Source organism: Temnothorax nylanderi, unplaced genomic scaffold (genome assembly GCF_030848795.1).
Source record: "Temnothorax nylanderi isolate EJ_2023f unplaced genomic scaffold, tnyl_v1.0 TNYL_tig0301_pilon, whole genome shotgun sequence".
Lineage (NCBI taxonomy): Eukaryota > Metazoa > Arthropoda > Insecta > Hymenoptera > Formicidae > Temnothorax > Temnothorax nylanderi.
The window spans coordinates 173681-193069 of record NW_027249363.1 but is presented as its reverse complement, the minus strand read 5'-3'; the positions used below and the strand labels follow the sequence as shown (position 1 = coordinate 193069).

Sequence of the window (19389 nt, the reverse complement as noted above, 5' to 3'; positions counted from 1 at the left end):
TATCACTTATCATAAGAATATATATTCTAGGCAATACAGTTTTCTAAAAAATCTTGACACACATCTATGTTATGTGTCATTTCTGATATTTAGATTTTGCTATATATATCACTAATAAAACTTAAAAATAATCTCCTTAGAATTTGAATATACTCATGCGAAAAGAAGTATATTTAATTATACTTAAAAATTACAGTATCTCTTATTTTATAATTTCATTGAAGTTAAAATCTTATTTACATATTAGTTTATATGATATAATTGTATGTACAGTCGTTCACGGAAAGGTTGCAACACTTTTTTTTTGATGATTTTTGGAACGCGCAGAAATTTTGAGATCGCGATCCACCATCTCTGTATACACGTAGTGAACGGTTATGATAGCTGTCAAAGTGAGCTATACAAGGTGGAGGTTCACGAAATGTATCTTGTGCGCCGCGGAAAATCTTAAGATATCAACTGGATACTGTAATATCGGGGTTAGTATAAAAGAATAAGCTAAATAGACCATTTTATTTTATAAATTAATTTTTATTTTCAAGACATGTGTAACATTAAAAATTAATGTAATATAAACATATTAATATAATTATTTATAATAATTATATTAATTATTATAATAATTATATTAATTATTATAATAATTATATTAATTATATTAATTATTTATAATAATTATATTAATATATTGTGTTATATGTTATGTTAATTTTAATTACATAATTAATTACATAATTAATAACATTAAAATTACAATAATTAATAACATATTAATTTTAATACATAATATTAATACATAATTAATATAACAGTAAAATTAACCGGTGTCTGGATTAATGTTCGGCAAGCAGAGGACATCAGTCGATTGAAGAAGCTGCCGTGGAAGACGTGGATGCTGAGACTGCGAAACCACATCAATGCTTCAAAGCCAATCCTTCTCGTCAAATAACGATGAAGTAATCTTTCTAAAAAATTACAATTATAAAAATTAATTACTTGCAAATTCTGTTTTAGTACAAAATCATTATTTTATTATAATTATATTAAGTTGAGGAGATAGATTTACTTACATAAAATTGCCAGATCGCTGATTACTATTGACTGTTCAGTAAGAACAGATCAATCGCAATCTGTTGTCCGCTGCAATCCAGAGCGAATCTCTTGTAGAAATTCGTTGTGGGATTAAGATGTGCATGTCTTTGTTCACTCTAGTACTGGGATCTTCTCTCGGCTGCAGGGCCCCTGGACCGATATTAGGCAGGCATGTTTGGAAAACGGCGATACGCCCTCGGGTGGTAGAGAGGAGTTTGTGAACAGCTTGACGACCGGCACCAAGGGCGTTGTTATTATTAAGAGTGCCACAGAACTTGATGGGCAGCTAGGCGAGAAGGTCGCGGAATCGGCAGGCCCATAGATATTTCAGATGACTTTTGCCTTGTGCCGTGTTCATTCAAGATTTTCATTCCTTCATTCGTTCATTTATTAACGAGAGTTGTTCACGTTAAAATCATTCAATGTCAAACATATTATTCATTTATTCATACATCATCTTGGTGAAAAAACTTCTCATATTTTCTCAGAAATTTTGCAAGAATTGGAACTTATAAAAATTCTGAAGAAGTATATGATATTTCTCAGATACTTTCAGAAATAATTGAAGATTTTTAGAATATTTCAATATCCGTATATATGAAAATTTCTGATAAATTGCACAGATTTTCTCATATTTATTCAAGTTTCTACAAGGATATATTAGCGAAAAATATTTTATTCTTATTTTGTCTGAGTTTTTCAATTTGTATAAAAAATCTGAAAATTTCTAAGTATTCTAAAAAAATCTAAAAATGTTTATAGAAATTTTGATTAATAATGTGAAAAATTTTGATATTTTTTCACCAAGGCATCCATGGAAAGTATTAATACCGTGTGACACTTCCATGATTCTCTATTACTGCATTTAATCTTTGGGGCATAGATAAATTTTAAAATAATTCAGGCCTTGCGCGAAAACCTTCCCATACGTTGAGAACATGTTGCGCTAATGCCTCGCGTCTACGTGGAAATTGGGGATTCCATATTTTCTGAGTAGCTTGTTCCTCTCGTTTTTCATAATGTTACACGCTCAGATTCATCCGACGAAAATACCTTCTCTTTCGAGAAAATGGTATTTGTCCATTCATGCTCCCATGCCAAATGCTGCAAGGCAAAAGCCATCCGTTGTTCTTTGTGGCGTTCAATTAATTGTTTATATGGAGCCAGTTTATATCGATTATATCTCTGTTCCCGCTCTCTGCGCCGCACGGTTTGCGCTATCGCATATTAGGAGCCTATCTCATAATAGGGGACTTTCCTCTACATTGCAAAGAAGTACGGTATACAAATTAGTGCGACAATTTAAAATAGACGGCCATATAAATTCTCGGCCAATAACAAGGCGTCCACGATGCACTACCGTCGAGGAAGATCAACAACTTTTAAATTTAGTTCAGAAGACCGGATTCCGCTCAGCGGCGCAGCAAACGGTAGCGGAAGTTGGTTTGAATTGTTGCGCGCTAACCGTGCGACGCAGATGGCGGGAACAGAGATACAATCGATATAAACCGGCTCAATATAAACAATTAACCGAACGCCACAAAGAACAACGGATGGCTTTTACCTTGCAGCATTTGGCATGGGAATATGAATGGACAAATACCATTTTCTCGAATGAGAAGGTATTTTCGACGGATGAATCTGAGCCTGTAACATTATGGAAAACGAGAGGAACAAGCTACTCAGAAAATATGGAATCCTCAATTTCCACGTAGACGCGAGGCATTGGCGCAACAGTTCTCAACGTATGGGAAGGTTTCCGCGCAAGGCCTGAGTTATTCTGAAATTTAGTTGCATCTATGCCCCAAAGATTAAATGCAGTAATAGAGAATCATGTCACACGGTATTAATACTATGTGATCTTCCATGGATGTCCTGGTGAAAAAATATCAAAATTTTTCACATTATTAATCAGAATTTCTATAAAAATTTTCAGATTTTTTTTTTGAATACTCAGAGAAATTTTCAGATTTTTTATACGAATTGAAAAACTCAGACAAAATAAGAATAAAATATTTTTCGCAAATATATCCTTGTAGAAATCTGAATAAATATGAGAAAATCTATGCAATTTATCAGAAATTTTCACATATACGGATATTGAAATATTCTATAAATCTTCATCTAATTAATTCTGAAAGTATCTGAGAAATATCATATACCTCTTCAGAATTTTTCATAAGTCCCAATTCTTGCAAAATTTCTGAGAAAATATGAGAGATTTTCTGAGAAATTTTTTCACCAAGGTGATGTATGAATAAATAAATGATATGTTTGACATTGAATGATTGTAACGTGAACTCTCGTTAATGAATGGAATGAATAAACGAATGAAGGAATAAATCTTGAATGAACACGGCACAAGGTAAAAATTATCCGAAATATCTTTGGGCCTGCCGATTCCGCAACCTTCTCGCCTAGCTGCCTATCAAGTTGTGTGGCACTCTTGATGATAACAACGCCCTTGGTGCCGGTCTTCAAGCTGCTCACAAACTCCTCTCCACCACCCGAGGACGTATCGCCGTTTTCGAAACATCCCTGCCTAATATCGATCCAGGGGCCCTGCAGCCGAGAGAAGATCCCAGTACTAGAGTGAACAAAGACGTGCACATCTTAATCCCACAACGAATTTCTACAAGAGATTCGTTCTGGATTGCAGCGGACAACAGATTGCGATTGATCTGTTCTTACCGAACAATCAATAGTAATCAGCGATCTGGCAATTTTATGTAAGTAAATCTATCTTCTCAACTTAATATAATTATAATAAAATGATGATTTTGTACTAAAACTGAATTTGCAAGTAATTAATTTTTATAATTGTAATTTTTTAGAAAGATTACTTCATCGTTATTTGACGAGAAGGATTGGCTTTGAAGCGGTGATGTGACTTCGCGGTCTCAGCATCCACGTCTTCCACGGCAGCTTCTTCGATCGACTGATGTCCTCTGCTTGCCGAACATTAATCCAGACACCGGTTAATTTTACTGTTATATTAATTATGTATTAATAATATGTATTAAAATTAATATGTTATTAATTAATTTTAATGTTATTAATTATGTAATTAATTATGTAATTAAAATTAATATAACATATAACACAATATATTAATATAATTATTATAAATAATTAATATATTGTTAATATAATTATTATAATAATTAATATAATTATTATAAATAATTATATTAATATGTTTATATTACATTAATTTTTAATGTTACACATGTCTTGAAAATAAAAATTAATTTATAAAATAAAATTGTCTATTTAGCTTATTTTTTTATACTAACCCCGATATTACAGTATCCAGTTGATATCTTAAGATTTTCCGCGGCGCACAAGATACATTTCGTGAACCTCCACCTTGTATAGTTCACTTTGACAGCTATCATAACCGTTCACTACGTGTATACAGAGATGGTGAATCGCGATCTCAAAATTACTGCGCGTTCCAAAAATCATCAAAAAAAAAGTGTTGCAACCTTTCCGTGAACGACTGTATGTGTGTGTTCACAAAATAAGTCTCAACTTCTTTAATTAAATAATTTTCTTTTAATACATGAGAATATTTAATAATTTATGAAGTTAAGTCTCAACTTCTTTAATTAAATGATTGTTGCGTATTATGTGTTTCGAATCGAGTAAACTCCCGCGATCTGCAATTCCCTAGCGGTGACCCAATGCACTGCGATCATCGATCAGCCAATCCCGTGCGCGTCCCTACTATCGCTCAACCAATCGCGTGCGGTCTCCGACCTTCTCTGCGCGAACGGGTGCGTGCCAGTTCAGTTGCGGTCTGTGTTCCGACGTGTGACGAGCACAGTCCTCTCGACGGGTAAAAGTAACCTCTTTGTATTGTTGCATTACCGAGCAAGGAATGTAAGTTCGGTAGTGGTGCTAGCGACGAAAGGTGCAATAAACGATAATTAAAACCAAAGACACGTTGTCTTGACCACGCCGTTCCCGAAGACCACGCTGGTGAACACGCGCGGAGGGCGATCCAGCCTGCAGAACTTCTCTCGGGGGACAAGCCCGCAGGAGAAGATTTAACAATGATTTTCTTTTAATACATAAGAATATTTAATAATTTATAAAGTAAAATTTATTTAAATTGTAAATTTATAACTTTTTAAAAGTAGATGTTTATGAAATATTAAAATAAATTTTATAAAATTTTTATTTACATGATATGTTGAAGGTTTATTTCACAAAAGAAATGTGGGAAAAGACACGTAATGGAAGAAAGAGATTAAAATCTACAGCAATTCCAACTATTTTTAACCCTTAAATGCCACCCGGGGTCCAGCGGACCCCAGACCCTTTAGAATGATATATTTTCAAATGTTCCCGCCAAAAATGGAGCTTATATTTATTTATTTATTATTTTTTATTTTTTTGATTTTGGAGCCAATATTTTAACTGTTGGCGATCTTAATTTTTTATACTATGTTGAAATTGAAATTTTAACAATATAAGCATTTTATTCTCTTTTCTAAGCCTTGAACAACATTGAAAATAATTTTCATAACTAAATATCAAAAAATCAATAAGTAAGGAGACATTTTTCATGCTGGGGTCTTTTAGACCCCATGTGTCATTTACGAGATTCTTGAGAGGTGTGGCATTTAAGGGTTAAAAGTAGTGAACAGGATTTTTATGTTATGCAACAACCTATTCCAAATTACGGTATGTATTTTTTAATAATAAGATTTTGACTTAAATGTCCGCGTGCGCATGTATGCGTGTGTAGGCATGCGTGTGCATATCTGTAAATTTAATAATTTACTAGTTATACTCTTATATTTAATAAAATGTTTTTAAATCATTCATATAATAACAAAAACTTGTTGTTTTACAATAATTATTTTATTAACTGGTTTTCATAAATCGAAATATAAATATAAAATAACAATTTTTGCACATTTTGGTAAAATAAAGGAATATTGAAATAAAGGATAATTGCGTTATAAGAAACTTTTGTTTTTAACGTAAAAATTTTGTCTATATTTTTCGTATTATAGAATTTGTTGATGTTGCTGAAGTACATGAAGAGCATTTACAGAATGGAAGAATATTACAATTAGAAGAAGGAGAAGAACAAATAGAAAATGAAAAAAGAATACAATTAGAAGAAGGAGAAGAACAAATAGAAAATGAAGAAAGAATACAATCAGAAGAAAGACGAGAACAAATAGAAAATGAAGAAAGAATACAATTAGAAGAAAGAGAAGAACAAATAGAAAATGAAGAAAAAATACAATTAAAAGAAAGAAGTGAATTGGTACGAGGAGAAGAAACACTTGATAAAGAAAAAGAAGTAGCATCAATATGCAACACTGATACTGTCTGTAATTGTTCGAAAGTGCGAAAACTTGAAAGGAAATTAGCAAAAATGAAGCAGTCATTAAAAGAAAGTAATAAATTGAAAAATGTAATGAAGAGTGAATTATTTCGAACAAAGAATAAAGTAAAAAGATTACAGCAAGAAGTATGTAAAAATAAATTTTATATTTTAAGAAGCATATTGAACGACGACCAAGTGCACTTGTTACAAAATAAACTTAAAAAAAATATCTTCTTGGAGTAAAGAAACATTAGTACGAGCATTTAAATTAAAATTCACTTGTGGCACAACAGGTTATAATGAATTATTAAAACAAAATTATCCTTTACCTAGTCTGCGTACTCTCAGAAGAAAGTTACAGAGTTTAATATTAAAAAGTAGAATTTGCAATGAAATTTTCGATTTTATGCGAATTAAAGTTTCACGATTTAAAAATAATTATGATAAAAATTGCGTTTTAGTTTTGGATGAAATGAGCATCACTCCTGGTAAACAGTATGATGTAGCTACTGACAGTTTTTATGGAAAAGTAACTTTACCTGAACATGAAGGAAATGCGACTCATGCTCTTTGTTTTATGTTAGCTGGATTGGCCGGTCGCTGGAAGCAAATAGTTGCATATTTTTTTTACAGCTAATTCAACGCGTGGTGATATTTTAAAGTCAATTTGCGAGGAAATAATACAGAAAGCTGAAAACGTAGGTCTTGTTGTATGTACATGCAATTACATCAGATATGGGACCAAATAATCAATCTATGTGGAAAAAATTTAATGTAGTGTCTCGACGTTCTAAAGTTGTCAATTACGTTCAACATATTTGTAACACCGAAAGAAAATTGTTTTTTTACTCTGATGTACCACACGCTTTAAAAAATATATGTAGGGCTTTACTAAAATTTAATTTTAAAATTCCAAATGAATTTGTAATAAAATATCAATTACCTTGCGATGAAGTTAAAGCTAGTCATTTATTTGATATTATAGAGGCTGATAAAGAATGTGATATTAAATTAGCTCCAAATATGCGAGAGGAGAATTTAGTATCAAAAGATCACTTTCAAAAAATGAAAGTTTCAAATGCATTGAAAGTTATTAATCGAGATGTCAGTTCTTCTTTAAAGTTTTTAGCAGATAATAATCAACATGATACTCGGCAAACCACTGCATGGTTTATAGATTTTTTAAGGCGTTGGTATGATATTATGGCGAGTAGAAATGTTTCTCTTGCCCTTAGCTCTTTAAATCCTGAAAAACTTTTAGAAACTAGAGATTTTCTACACGATGTAATTAACTTATTTACTCAATTAAAAGTTGGAGAAAAAGAGAATTGGAAACCATTTCAAGCTGCAGTTATATTATCAACATCTACAGTTTTAGACTTGAGTTTGATTTTGATAAACGAACAAGATTTTAAATTTTTTTTACCTGCACGATTGACGCAAGATTGTATCGAAAACTTTTTTTCTACTGCTGTAAGACGTAAAAATGTTATTCCTAATGCACTTCAGTTAAAAAATAATTTAAAATTAATTACAGTGTCTCAATTTATGAAGAATGTTAGTAATAGCAGTTATGAAGAAGATGACAGAACATTTTTTTCAGATTTCTTTGATGTATTGACTGTAAACCACGATTCAGAAAGTTTCTTAATTGATAACTCTGTTTATAAAAACATTAATAATGATTTAAATACAACAGTAATTTCTTGGAGTAAAACAGACTTAAATAAAATACATCACATTGGTGGATATATACTTAGAAGTATTTTCAAAAATCAAAAAGTGTGTATTACATGTATTTCAGCTACTGGATCAATGAGAAGCAGTAATGCTTTTTATCATCTACTTACACGGCTTAGAGCTTGGCATAGCAATTCTCTATTTTTCCTTAATTCTGCGACATTGCGTTTCTTTTTACAGATGGAAAAAATATTCCGAGTTTTTCTTAAATATAGCAAACATCAAAATAGTAGAGTTAAGTTAAAACATTTCTTTATTGAAAAATGTCAAAAAATTAAATATTTCTTACCTAAGTGCCACAATTTAAAAGAAAAAAGAAATGGGCACAGTAACAACTGTGCCGCAAGCAACACGTAGAACTACGTCAACTGTCATTATTTCATGTTAAAGTATTCGTGATCAAGAGAGGCCAAGTTCCACACAGGGCTGTAGCGCTGAATTCATCATTATTGATAGTTGACGTAGTTCTACGTGTTGCTTGCGGCACAGTTTTTACTGTGCTCTTTTTTGTTTATTTTTTTTCTTTGTTTCCATTGTCTCCAATGGAAACCAACTCCAATTTTCCATTGTTTCCATTTTCTTTGTCCTCCATTAAATTCAGATACACAAGCTCAAGATTTCAGCAAGTCAACAAGCATATTCATGTGCTCTATTTTGATTTTTCCAGATTACAGCAAGTTAACAAGAAAAACTCGTTCAATAGAGTGAGGGCACAAGTCTTCCACATATTGACATATAATTCATGAAACTAACAACTTAATTTTAATTCTTTAAATTAAAAATCAAAGATAAAATTTAAAACAAGTTTCATTAATGTGATCATTTTCTTATATTAAATTGATAAATATTTTTCTTTTAAATAAAGTTTGAATTTATTAATTGCATTATTTATTTATTTATTTATTTATTTATTGGACTATTTATTTATTTATTTCATTATTTATTCATTTTTTATTGCATTATTGCTTCCTCTATGAGGAAAATAAAATATTTTGATGAAAAGTGTGTGTATGTGTGGTGAGTGTGTGTGTGGTGTGTGTGTGGTCTGTGTGTGTAGTGTATGTGTGGTGTGTACGTGCGGTGTGTGTGTGGTGTGTGTGGTGTGTGTGTGTGTGTGGTATGTGTGTGGTCTGTGTGTGTGTTGTGTGTGTGTGGTGAGTGTGTGTGATGTCTGTGTTGTGTGTGTGTGTGTGTGTGGTGTGTATATGTGTGTTGTGTGTGGTGTGTGTGTGTGTGTGGTGTGTGTGGTGGTTTCTAACGCTGCTGTATCGAAGAGGTAAGAAATAAAGGGTTCCGACTTATCTTATCATAAATGGGACTTCTTAAGCTTTAAAACATATTATATGTCTATTGTATGTATCTGAATTTAATGGAAGCTAATTAATACAATTAAAATATATATATATATAATAACGTCTTAATTTTAATATAAAATACAATATATAATTAGATCTCTTCCATTAAATTCAGATACACAAGCTCAAGATTCCAGCAAGTCAACAAGCATATTCATGTGCTCTATTTTGATTTTTCCAGATTACAGCAAGTTAACAAGAAAAACTCGTTCAATAGAGTGAGGGCACAAGTCTTCCACATATTGACATATAATTCATGAAACTAGCAACTTAATTTTAATTTTTTAAATTAAAAATCAAAGATAAAATTTAAAACAAGTTTCATTAATGTGATCATTTTCTTATATTAAATTGATAAATATTTTTCTTTTAAATAAAGTTTGAATTTATTAATTGCATTATTTATTTATTTATTTATTTATTTATTGGACTATTTATTTATTTATTTCATTATTTATTCATTTTTTATTGCATTATTGCTTCCTCCATGAGGAAAATAAAATATTTTGATGAAAAGTGTGTGTATGTGTGGTGGGTGTGTGTGTGGTATGTGTGTGGTCTGTGTGTGTAGTGTATGTGTGGTGTGTACGTGCGGTGTGTGTGTGGTGTGTGTGGTGTATGTGTGTGTGTGTGGTATGTGTGTGGTCTGTGTGTGTGTTTGTGTGGGGTATGTGTGTGTGTGTGGTGAGTGTGTGTGATGTCTGTGTTGTGTGTGTGTGTGTGTGGTGTGTATATGTGTGTTGTGTGTGGTGTGTGTGTGTGTGTGTGGTGTGTGTGATGATTTCTAACGCGGCTGTATCGAAGAGGTAAGAAATAAAGGGTTCCGACTTATCTTATCATAAATGGGACTTCTTAAGCTTTAAAATGAGATATTATTTATTATTCTACGATTATTAGTTTCAAAGATACAAACGTTCAAAGTATAACATATTTTCGTTGCATCGACAAAAAATTTAGTTAAACTTTCTAACGCTGCTGTATCGAAGAGGTAAGAAATAAAGGGTTCCGACTTGTCTTATCATAAATGGGACTTCTTAAGCTTTAAAATGAGATATTATTTATTATTCTACGATTATTAGTTTCGAAGATACAAACGTTCAAAGTGTGACGTTCAAAGTGTGACAAGGGCGATATAGGCAATGCATTCATTCATTTATTTATTAAATCCATTCATCCATTCACCCATTCATCCATTCACCCATTCATCCATTCATCCATTCATCCATTCATTTATTCATTCATTCATTCATCCATTCATCCATTTATCCATTCATCCATTTATCCATTCATCCATTCATCCATTCATCCATTCATCCATTCATCCATTCATTCATTTATTTATTAAATCCATTCATCCATTTACCCATTCATCCATTCATCCATTCATCCATTCATTTATTCATTCATTCATTCATCCATTCATCCATTTATCCATTCATCCATTCATCCATTCATTCATTTATTTATTAAATCCATTCATCCATTCACCCATTCATCCATTCACCCATTCATCCATTCATTCATTCATCCATTCATTTATTCATTCATTCATTCATTTATTTATTTATTTATTAAATCCATTCACCCATTCATCCATTCATCCATTCACCCATTTATTAATTCATTTATTTATTTATTTATTAAATCCATTCATCCATTTATTCATTCATTTATTTATTTATTAAATTGCGAAAACATTTAGCTTACATTGAGAGCTTTCAAAAACTATATAATAAAGTATATTTTCCTTTAATATTTTTCGAGAAAAATCTCTTATAATAATTCCATTTCAAGAAAATCGGTTATAAATAGAGAGTTCGGTCTTGTTTTATCATAAATGGGACTTCTTAAGCTTTAAAATGAGATGTCATTTATTAGTCTACGATTATTAGTTTCGAAGATATAAACGTTCAAAGTGTGACATGTTTTCGTTGCATCTACGAGAAATTTAGCTAAACTTTCTAACGCTACTATATCTAAACGAGAAGAAATAGAGAGTTCAGGCTGGATTTATCATAAATGGGACTTCTTAAGCTTTAAAATGAGATGTCAATGATTACTCTACGATTATTAGTTTCGAAGATACAAACGTTCAAAGTGTGACATATTTTCGTTGCATTCGTTGCAGGCTGTGCCTAGATTTACCCCCCCTTATACCCCTCCTTACTGTCGACAAAGACGTAGTTCTACGTCAAAAATAATATGTAGATTTTATATGTTTCGTATGAAAATTTCATCTCATAAATTACGACAAGATAAATCTGTTATTTTTGCAAGTAAAAGCATGGCAATGCATAATTTAATAAAATAAAATTTATAATTTTAATTCATAATTTTCTTGATAGTATAAGATATCCTAGAGACATCCAGGATATCTGAAGGATATCCTGAAGGATTTTTCAGCATGTCCAAGGACATATTTAGGATGCTTCTAGGATATTTTGTGCTATCTGGGTTTGTTTTATTATTTTTATGAACACACCTATTATCAGACTTTCTTCATTGCTATGGTCATAAACATTTAACATCTTTATAATTATCTAATTAATAAATCTAATTTATAAAAATCTAATTAATTTAAAGTAATTTTAATTGTTTTTCTTTTTTAGATGGAGCTAACAAATAAATTGCGTTCAATCTTGCAAGAGTGAAAACATCAATCAATGGAATTTTTCAAATAAATATTAATAACGATAATGTGATTTATTACTCAGACAGCACCATGTCCAAAATCGGGGCATATAAGACGTCTTTTAGCCATCTTTTCGTAAGACGTTTAAAAGATGTCTAAAAGATGTTTTACACGTCTTATGTCCCGCTTTTGGACATGTGTGCTGTCTGGGTTATTTACTGATTATATATTTCTCTTTTGTGTATCTTTACTTCTTTTATAGTTCTTTACTTTTTTACTTTTTTTATAGTTTACAGTGATTATAGATTGTACTTCAGAATTATAATCTTATTAGATATTGATTTTTACAATAAAGTTTACATTATTTTTAATATTATATGGAGCTCTTTGTTAACCAATCTATAACAAGTAAAATTATTTTTAATCTAAAAGTAATATTTTGTTAACAAATATACAATAATGGCTCTGAAAATAGGTACATAATTATAGAAAGAATAATAAACATTCAAATAAAAGCTAAGCACTGTTAAATCATTTATTTAATACCGTTAATAAAGGCAAAGTACAAGTTATTAATAGAAGGATATTGCTGTTAACAAAATATTATTGCTGGATTTGTTATTTCAATTCTTTTTATGTTTTTATTTTTTACTGAAAAATGTCCAAAGTAGAACCGTGTAGATATTTGTATTTTATTTGAAATATTTTATAACTATACACACGAATAATATTTGAGCACTTATTTATCTGTTTATAATTCCTTTAGTAATGTTTTATTATTATTTTTTTATCGCGTTTTGTTATTTTTATATTTAAAATAATATACACTTTTATGATATTTTAAACTGGTACACTTTAATTTTTGCCGCGTACAATCCTATTTCCTGTTTGCATGCAAATGGCGGCGTGTTGGCCAGTCTCTCCCTGGAGGGTCTCTAAGGAGACCCAGGCAAACTCAGGTGCACTCAGGTGCACTTTATGCACTAAGTGCACGTTAAACTGTACTTTAAGGGTCGACAGGAGTAAGAGTGGAGATCTCTGTCGGGTTGGCTTAGCTGCGACTCGCTGCGAGTCCGTATTTTATTTATTATAAATTTTTAAGAGCCAAAATGGAAAATCCGGCTATGTACCGGGTTGCGGCTGATCTTACTGATTAAAACGAGCATAAGTTTAATGAGATTCGTTAATTAATTTGGCTAAACTTTGGGAAAAACCATTTGTAGCCGTACAAACGGAATTTTCCTTCGCGTAAACGGGCTTTTGTAGTAACTTAACGATAATTTACTCCGCGTAAACGAGTGAATTGTCGTAAGTTACTACAGAAATAACGCTCGCGTAAACGTAGTATATGTAACTTATTTTATGAGAAATCTAGCTTGTTATTACGAATTACGGATTTGTAATAACAAGATTTTTCATAAAATAAGTTACATAGATTCGTGAATTTTTTTTTATATACTCTTTATATAATAATGCAGTGCGCTGAAGAGCCCGATTTTGCATTTTTGCTCTTAAAAATTTATAATAAATAAAATACGAACTCGCAGCTAACCACAGCTAACCCAACCCGACAGAGGTCTCCACCGTGACTCCTGCCGACGCAGATTTTTTTTATGCATCGTAAAGCCTTGTGTACACGATACTAGAAATCGGTCCGAGTTTCGATTTAAGCCAATGAAACTGCTGCTTTTCTGTAAGAGCTGCAAGTTGATTGGCTTAAGCCTTGTGTACACGATACTAGAAATCGGTCCGAGTTTCGGTTTAAGCCAATCAACTTGCAGCTCTTAAGCCTTGTGTACACGATATTAGAAATCGGTCCGAGTTTCGGTTTAAACCAATAAAACTGCTGCTTTTCTGTAAGAGCTGCAAGTTGATTGGCTTAAACCGAAACTCGGACCTATTTCTAGTATCGTGTACACAAGGCTTTACAGAAAAGCAGCAGTTTCATTGGCTTAAGCCTTGTGTACACGATACTAGAAATCGGTCCGAGTTTCGGTTTAAGCCAATGAAACTGCTGCTTTTCTGTAAGAGCTGCAAGTTGATTGGCTTAAACCGAAACTCGGACCGATTTCTAGTATCGTATACACAAGGCTTTAAACCGAAACTCGGACCGATTTCTAGTATCGTGTACACAAGGCTTTAAACCGAAACTCGGACCGATTTCTAGTATCGTGTACACAAGGCTTTAAACCGAAACTCGGACCGATTTCTAGTATCGTGTACACAAGGCTTTAAACCGAAACTCGGACCGATTTCTAGTATCGTGTACACAAGGCTTAAATCTTTCGTATATTAGCATATATAGGCTGCGTTACGATTATGACTAAAACTTTGTTACGTGCAATGGCCTTAAGGGGATTCTAAAGCCGTTCAAATTACCGACAAAAACAGTCAAAGCTCCTATTTTGAAACGGCTTTACAGATCGCAAAATCCTTTTACAGGAGTAAAGTAGAGGTACTAATGAAGTGCGGGATTGTCAAATAATTAGTAATAATTGAAAAAATTTTTAAAATGCTGTCACCTCATAACCTTATTTTCTAATATAAACAGTTGTATACGTAATATGTACGAAATTAAACTTTCCCGCACTTCAGAAGACGTGCACAAACAATAACGTACCTTTGAAATTGAGATCGAAAGCCTAGAATAAAAATGGGAGCTTTGAAACGATCGTGTATATTTTTCACAAAAATATTCACGCAGAGCAGCAATCATGTCACAGCAGTAGTTCACGGATCTTGCGAGAGACGGCGCGATGGCGCACGCAGCTGTGGGCAGTTTCGGGGTTGGCTACATTGTCTGATTCCTACACAGCAATCGAACCAGGACAGATATATGATACAGATATCTCGTTAGGCATTTTTACATTTTTTTCAATTATTACTAATTATTTTACAATCCCACCCTTCATTAGTACCTAAACTTTACTCCTGTAAAAGGATTTTGCGATCTATGAAGCCGTTTCAAAGAACGAGCTTTGAAAGATATGTGGTACAGATATCTCGTTAGGCATTTTTACATTTTTTTCAATTATTACTAATTATTTTACAATCCCGCACTTCATTAGTACCTCTACTTTACTCCTGTAAAAGGAATTTGCGATCTATGAAGCCGTTTCAAAGAACGAGCTTTGAAAGATATGTGGTACAGATATCTCGTTAGGCATTTTTACATTTTTTTCAATTATTACTAATTATTTTACAATCCCGCACTTCATTAGTACCTCTACTTTACTCCTGTAAAAGGAATTTGCGATCTATGAAGCCGTTTCAAAGAACGAGCTTTGAAAGATATGTGGTACAGATATCTCGTTAGGTATTTTTACATTTTTTTCAATTATTACTAATTATTTTACAATCCCACCCTTCATTAGTACCTAAACTTTACTCCTGTAAAAGGATTTTGCGATCTATGAAGCCGTTTCAAAGAACGAGCTTTGACAGATATGTCGTACAGATGCCTCGTTAGGCATTGGGCGCGTTCAGCAGACCAAGCCGCTGAGTAGCAGTCGAACGTGATTGGCTCTTACTTTTAGAACCAACCAATCAACGCAGAGTGTTGATCAGATGAACTCAACGATATATCTGTCTAAACTCGTTCTTTGAAACGGCTTCATAGATCGCAAAATCCTTTTACAGGAGTAAAGTATAGGTACTAATGAAGGGTGGGATTGTAAAATAATTAGTAATAATTAAAAAAAATGTAAAAATGGCCGCGTTCAGCAGACACACTGTTGACATGATGTACAGATGCCTCGTTAGGCATTTTTACATTTTTTCCAATTATTACTACTTTTTTTATATATTCCCACTCTTCATTAGTACCTCTACTTTACTCCTGTAAAAGGATTTTGCGATTTATAAAGCCGTTTCAAAGAACGAGCTTTGACAGATATGTCGTACAGGGCCTCGTTAGGCATTTTTACATTTTTTCCAATTATCACTACTTTCTTTATATTCCCACTCTTCATTAGTATCTATACTTTACTCCTGTAAAAGGATTTTGCGATCTATAAAGCCGTTTCAAAGAACGAGCTTTGGCAGATATGTCGTAACAGATGCCGCGTTAGGCATTTTTACATTTTTTTCAATTATTACTAATTTTTTTATATTCCCACTCTTCATTAGTACCTATACTTTACTCCTGTAAAAGGATTTTGCGATCTATAAAGCCGTTTCAAAGAACGAGCTTTGACAGATATGTCATATAGATGCCTCGTTAGGCATTTTTACATTTTTTTCAATTATTACTAATTTATATATGTATACATATATCTTCCATCGCGTAAATTCTGCAAATGAACTTTGCTTGAAAAATACATATGATATAAAGGCACAAAAGAAATTTATGCAGAATTATTCTTAGTACAAAGTAATCGGAGCACGATTCTGGAGACGTCCCGTGTCCGCGATATTGTCATCGTGGACGAGGCTCCGGGCCCAGAAAAAAAATAATCGTACTAACGATCGATAGACCCCCGATATTGTCGTACAAAATGTATGTCTACCTATCCCACTATCCCTAGCTTCTTCTCCTCTGTATATTATAATGAAAAAAACGTATCCAACTGAAAAAGGCCCGTTTAGCGACATAGGAAGCCGATGCCAGTCTCACGCGAAAAGCGAACGTCGAATTTATAACACAATGGCTGCGTTCGGGAAGCGCGCTATTAGCGCTATTGCATCATTCTATCTTTATCGTTCATCAGGTGTAAAACAAGGATAAAATAAGCAAATAGCACTAATAGTGTCTTCCCGAACGCACCCAATAAATTAGTATTTAGCATCTCGAATTTCTATCAAGAAACGAGACAGGTCATTTTTTTGTTTTCTAACCGAATTTCACTAATATCTAAACGTCAGAAACGCACGTGGTCCGAGTTAGCACAGTCCGACAGATTTCTTCCTATAGACGGCATAGTTGCCAAAATATATTTCATGCATGAAAAGAAAATTAATCTGCACAAATCAAATAATATTATGAGCGCGAAAAATATACACGAAGAATTTATTTTGAGAATCAGAAAGATTAAAAAAACGCGACAAAGTTTTTTCCCTCCGGATGAAATTCCAACGTGCGCTTCTAAGGTCAACGTGCATCCTTTGCTAAACGAATGAATTCATACTCATTTTGCTGCCAGATTTTTATTGACGTGATACAGACGGGTGTACATCTGAGCCTCAATAAAACGCGAGTAATCGTAAATCAATTATGCGAAAGATATTAGATCTTATATTCGTCAATAAAGTTATAAAATCCGCAAACAATGCGAAAATTTGCGCATAGTCCCTCGTGATCAAATATAAATGCATCGCGTCGCTTCGCTAATGATCGGATAAACACTCTCGAAAACGCAACAAAATATTTGCTCCACGAAATAAGCTCGCACAAATTGCATCTGACAAAACTGAAATTTAACAATTATATATAAAATCAAAAGCTATAAATTAGTTTTTTGTTTTGAACAAGAGAAGTTGAGACACGTAGCGATAAAATTGAATGAATTCTCAACACAATAAAAATAAGTTTAATAATTTTCTTCTACGGTTTTCGTTTCCTTTTTAAGAAATAAAGATGTTAAAAAAAATCAATACAAAGTAATATGTTACAAAAGTTTCTCTTGGTGTAAATTTTCAAAAGGAGGAAAGCAAGTTTGAAAGAATAATATGATAAATCAACATTCTCTGAATACATATTAGAAACCATTTTTTTATATACAATTTCTTTTTTATTATCTGGTACATCTTTTTTCTAATTAGACTGATTGCTAATATATCTTTTAATATGCATAAAAATATATATTTAAATTCTTAGTGCTTCTGCATGATAGTGCAATAATTTCAGATTTTTTGCCATCACCTATTACTTCAGACTATCAATCTTACTGAAAAGGAACCTGCGTAGATTTAAACAAATAATGGAGAATTATGAATAATATGAGGTTTCCAACGCTGAGCTTTTTATGTAAACTCTTTCAAAGGATCTATCCATTCTTGATGGGGTAAAATAATAACTTCTATAACAAATGCAATAAATATTAAATTTATAGTATTGATTTATATAATTAATTTTATTCTGTCTTTATATAGAAAAATATACACTCAGTCTTAGCATCAGAGTAGAGGGTAACGCAGCTGATGAACAGTATAGATATAATAACAAACTGAATAAAAATCTTATTAATATATCATTATGTTATAATAATTAAGATTTTTATTCAGTTTGTTATCTATACTGTTCATCAGCTGCGTTACCCTCTACTCTGATGCTAAGACTGAGTGTATATTTTTCTATATATAAGGACAGAATAAAATTAGTTATATAAATCAATACTATAAATTTAATATTTATTGCATTTGTTATAGAAGTTATTATTTTACCCCATCAAGAATGGATAGATCCTTTGAAAGAGTTTTACATCATTCATTTACGTTACAAGAAAAAAATTATTTGAGGTGCAAGAGATGCAGTAAATTGCCACGTCTAATAAGTACCCGCGTCAATACATACTATGTATACTAATTCACATTCTCAATTATGCTACTGTTATTATTTGTCATCAGACAATTATAAACATACACATAATAATTAGATACATATTATATATATATACGCACATGTGTGCATAAGAATATATGTAATTTATAAAAAGCGGGTGCTTATCAGCCTTGATACGTTACTGCCTTCTGCTACGGACGGCCAGAAAGCATTGGGTGCGTTCAGCCGATACTCCGCTCGCCTAGCAATCGTGAGCAGTCGCTCGTTTTCGCTCGTTTCCTCTCCTTTGACCCAATGGATTAAAAGGAGAGGAAACGAGCGAAAACGAGCGACTGCTCACGATTGCTAGGCTAGCGGAGTATCGGCTGAACGCACCCATTTTCAGGTTCAGGCCGTATTGCTAAAGAATCCATAGACGCGGCAACGCCGCGCGGCGTTGCCGCGTCTATAGCATATGTCTCTCTACCGTGCGTCCGTGTGAGCAATTCAGTGGTGTGTGTACGTGTACGGACATACACCACTTCATAGAACCTGAAATTAGTTGGTAACACTGAAACCGGAGTTTCGCGTTGTCACCACGCGAGGTCTCCAATATCAGTTCGGCCTTTGCTTTAGTTGACAGAGTTGACATTACCGACGTTGAGGAAGTTCGGCCTTAGCTTTAGCATCCCCTTAAGTTTCTTTACTGTAGAGGTCGCTGGCTGAGAGCTTGTGGGTATTA

The 19389-nt window shown here is 32.6% G+C and overlaps 3 long non-coding RNA genes across 3 annotated transcripts; 2 read left to right on the top strand and 1 right to left on the bottom strand.

Annotated features, from left to right (window-relative positions):
• Window positions 1-688: 688 nt before the first annotated feature.
• On the bottom strand, window positions 689-3576 carry LOC139780849 (uncharacterized). Its single transcript, XR_011720357.1, has 2 exons — window positions 1071-3576; window positions 689-965 (listed from the first exon to the last, which is right to left on the bottom strand). It is a non-coding gene; the product is annotated as an uncharacterized lncRNA (long non-coding RNA).
• A 113-nt stretch (window positions 3577-3689) lies between these two features.
• LOC139780850 (uncharacterized) lies at window positions 3690-4132 on the top strand. Its single transcript, XR_011720358.1, has 2 exons — window positions 3690-3821; window positions 3927-4132. It is a non-coding gene; the product is annotated as an uncharacterized lncRNA (long non-coding RNA).
• Window positions 4133-4592: 460 nt separating this feature from the next.
• On the top strand, window positions 4593-8484 carry LOC139780848 (uncharacterized). Its single transcript, XR_011720356.1, has 2 exons — window positions 4593-5784; window positions 6120-8484. It is a non-coding gene; the product is annotated as an uncharacterized lncRNA (long non-coding RNA).
• The last annotated feature ends 10905 nt before the right edge of the window (window positions 8485-19389 follow it).